Source organism: Cydia amplana, chromosome 7 (assembly GCF_948474715.1).
Source record: "Cydia amplana chromosome 7, ilCydAmpl1.1, whole genome shotgun sequence".
In the NCBI taxonomy this organism is placed as follows: Eukaryota; Metazoa; Arthropoda; class Insecta; order Lepidoptera; family Tortricidae; genus Cydia; species Cydia amplana.
In genome coordinates this window covers 17,536,271-17,540,812 of record NC_086075.1, presented here as the reverse complement: position 1 = coordinate 17,540,812, position 4,542 = coordinate 17,536,271, and positions in this window count along the sequence as shown.

The window sequence follows — 4,542 nt, the reverse complement described above, 5'->3', positions numbered from 1 at the left end:
GGCCATTACGACCAGACGCAGAACTTACTAGCACGAATAAAGTTTTTTCCTTGGGACGGATATTAATTCGATGAATTATGTTTACTTATTATATGAGGGTATTATATTCCGACTGACGTGACGCGAAGTCTGCTTATATACCTATCAGAAGACAAACATTATAATATAGTAAGAAAAACAAAACTAGACACAGTTTAATATAAGTATTTTTTTCCGCTTCATGAACTTAATTACTCTTTCGAAAGTTGGCAAGTGAGAAAATGACCGCTCCACAGACTGCAATTAAAATTTTTGCATTTTACGGCCAGCTATTTACGGCCGACCTGATAGTAGTGATAGTAAAATACGAGGGGTATTCAAAATATTCTCGGTATGAGAATGAAAACAAACAAGTACGAAAAGTTTGATATTTTTATTTTTCAATATACTCCCCCCCTATGTTCATACACTTAAAAGATCGATCAATTATTTTTTTTAATCCCTCGTAAAAATATTTTTTATCTTTCGTGTAAAAATGCTCCTCCACTGCCGCCTTCAATGCTTCATCGTCAGAAAATTTATTTCCACGCAGATCCTTTTTAAGATTGGGGAGCAAAAAGAAGTCGCTGGGGGCTAAGTCCGGACTATACGGTGGGTGAGTAACAGTTTTAAACCCACGTTCAACAATAGCTGCCTTGGCAATATGAGCAGTATGGACGGGGGCGTTGTCATGCAGAAGCAGAATACCTTTGGTTAACTTTCCTCGCCTCTTTTCTTTAATTACATCCTTTAATTGACGTAGAAAGTTAGCGTAGTACTGTCCTGTGATATTTACACCTTTTTCTTTATAATCGATTAGTAATACTCCTTCACAATCCCAAAATATCGTGGCCATGACCTTGCCAGCTGAAGGGATGACCTTCAACTTCTTGGGATGAGCTGAACCCTTAATGTGCCACTGCATGGACTCTTGTTTACTCTCTGGGTCATAATGATGAACCCAGGTTTCATCTCCACTAACTATTCTTTGCAGCACCTCATCAGGATTTTCACCGCACAGGTCAATAAAATCGGAACAACAAGCTACACGCATGTCTTTTTGAAGCCGAGTCAGCATTCGCGGAACCCATCTTGCACTTACTTTTGACATATTAAGATGGTCATGTATAATATCATGTACGGTACCAATAGAGAGATTGGTTACTTGTGCTATAGATTTTACCTTCACTCGACCATCTTCCAATATAAGTTTTTCCACTTTATCAATATTTTCTTGTGAAGTAGCTACTACAGGCCGGCCAGGTCTAGGGTCATCTTCAATACTCTCCCTTCCGCGTTTAAACTCGCTTGACCACTTTTGAATGGTAGATAAAGAAGGAGCAGACTCACGGTAAACACAATCCATTTCCTCTTTTATGGTTTTTTGATTTTTACCCTGTTTTGTCAAGAATTTTATCACGCATCGATGTTCTAATTTAGTTAACATTGTCAATTCGCACAGGATGTTCATGTTTGTTCAGCAATTGCAGAAAAACAAAAGACTATCTCGGTTCGAATTATACTTTTTTTTAATGTCAATGAATAAACCTTAGCGGCCAGTAACGAAAGAAATTTTAGAAGAGGTCGTAAGATATCAATACCGAGAATATTTTGAACGCCCCTCGTACCATACCTAACTGAAAAGTTAATCATGCGATATATATTAAATCGGAACACACAGACATGATCATAATGAGCGAGCGGTACAGTCACCATCAGATATATCGGAGCGGTCAAGGCGCTCACAAATATCTGAACACGCCTCTATTGCTAAGGCATTAGACTGCGTGTTCACATATAGTGAACACCTTGGCCGCTCCGATATATCTGATGGCGACTATACAATCGTCAACACAAGTATTTTTATGGGATCAAAGGGATTAATTTAAACCTCGAAATAGGGCAAGGGAGACCGTACGTGACAGGACCCTTTACACTTTGGGCGAGTCGCAGTGGGTCAAATGGAAGACATTTTCGTTTTCATCACAAATTGTAATCAGAAACCTTTCTAATCTTCCTAATGAAAAGTAAGACGTAAAAACTCAAAGCTGTACCTTTAATTAGCTAGATTAAAATGACGTTTGTAGCGTATATTATTATTGTTGTGTTATTTTAATGCTCGTGTGAGACTAATACCTATTTGCTAAACGAATTTTAGACTATAATTTCGATAAAATGTTGATGTCTTTCTCTTCAAAATAAGGTAAGCGTACTGGTGCTCGACGTGGTCCCAGTACATGTCATCTTGAAACTTAAGTCATTGTCAATAGAGGTGTCAGCAGGGTGTCATCTACTTGGCATTAGCATGTCGAGCACTAGTACGTTTACCTTACTAAACAAAAAGATTTCCATCGTTTAAATTTAGAATAAATATACGCCTGAAAATATAACTACACTGCACTGAATGTCAAGACTATATGAATCAAGTTGAAGGTTAAAACGTATGTCATTCTAGAAAATTATTTAAAACCATAGAGCAGCAATTACGGTTGTAGGTAACTTTCTAAAGTGACAATACTTCAACTTGATTCATATTGTCTTGACATTACGATCGCATTAGCATACATATCGCGCTTACGAACATAAAAGTAAGTAGGTACTCGTACATAATAATATGTGAGCGATGCACTTCCAAGTTATGTCAAATTAGGTAAGTAACTGTCAAGGTTTTATAAATAAATGACAATACACGATATTCTCAAAAGGGGACAGAAGGAGGTTATAACGGGACTAAAACCTACATCTGACACAACTGGAGTTCAATCGTCCATAGGCTACGGTAGCCGCTAACCATCGGGCGGGCTGTAGAATTAAGAAGGCAAACCTACGTCGTACAATAGGGCCAAAAATACATTCTCAAGTAATTCTTAGAAATATTTGTCTTACTTTTCAATAAAAATTACTTATCAGTAAAACTAAACAAAACATAAATTATCTTAAAATGTACCTTCAGCTTTGAAACATAAACGCAATCACGAACAAAATGGCGCAATAAAAAAATATCTTCGTGTTTTGTGCCATCCTGTATTTAAACGACAGAAAAGAAATCGTTTACTATTCTTAAAAGCTAGGGCAAATTTTATTATTCTCGTGACAATGTCTCACAACATATGTTCGGGGACATTTATAGGTAACACATTTTCTCAATAAGTGACATTTTGTAGTGTACTTAATACCTACAGATTGAATGGAATATGTGAAAAGAAAATCTGAAGCAATAAGTTTAGGGTGCGCACTCCATACAATTTCGACTGCGGGAAAGTTCAATTAATCTAAAATATATTCCATGTTTTACATTATTAACCGGTGTGCCATATATGTCCAGATAGTAGCGAAAAATAATATTTAAAATAGGATTAAGTTTTAAGCGAGTTTGAAACTTATGAATTAATAAAAATGCAAGGGTTTAGACTATATGCGTTGTCTATCAGTATTTATATAACGTGACTATTTTATATATTTGTATCGTCAGCCACAGAAGAAACTAAACAACTGATAGTCCTAGATTACCTAATAAAAAAAAGTTTAATATTGGTACTCCATTTGGACTTTTTTTATTATAATTCCAGGTAATATACTGAAATGGTGTAAAAATAAAAGTCATGGAAAGACAAAAGTAAACTGATACGGGTAATAAATAAAGTAAAAGTTATCCTTAACTACGTGTGATCAAGCCCATGCTGGTAATATATTAAATGGCCCTCGTACTCACGAACACGTCTAGGCTCAACATGTCTAACTAAACAAGTTCAAATGAAAGCACTTTTCAAATCCTAAAATATATAAAAATAAGCTTGCTATCAGAAAGTTTCGTATCCGTAAAGTACAAAAGTCATTCGTTGGGCAATGCATTCATTTTTATAACAAGTTACCTGAGGATGCTTTAAGATTACCCTTTCCAGCTCTTAAGAATTACTTTAAAAAGTTATTGATGTTGAAGGCTTATTACAGAGTCGAGGACTACTTGACAGACAAACATGCATGGTCCAAACCAGAAACTAATAAAAACTAATAGCAATTAAAAACATTGTATTATGTATAGACTTATAGGTGACACAGCTCAGGTAAGAAAGCACATCAAATATTTTATGTTGGTAATTCATAACAATCAATCGGATTTATATAATGTGTTATTCCCATTTCTTTTAATAACTTTGTTTTCTTTTCCTTTTGTAAGAATTTGTAATGTTTTCTGAAAGAGCTACGTATTTGTATGATTCCATGTACATATGTATATCTTTTAAAATCAAATTTCTATTACACCTTATGTGTATAATTGCATGAATTCTATAGTAATTTAAATTGTTTTTTTTTAATGCATGTTAATTATAAGATGTAAGATGTGTTCCGCCGAGTTTGTTGCCGGTCCCATATTGGGATACCCTCCTCCAATTGAGGGGGGATTTAAATCTTCTCGGGGCAGAGGTGTAGGGTTGGAGCCGGTTAGCTTTATTTGACGTTCATAAGCGCATTGTAATTATGCCTACTTGAATAAACTATCTTTTTATCTTTTATCTTTATTAT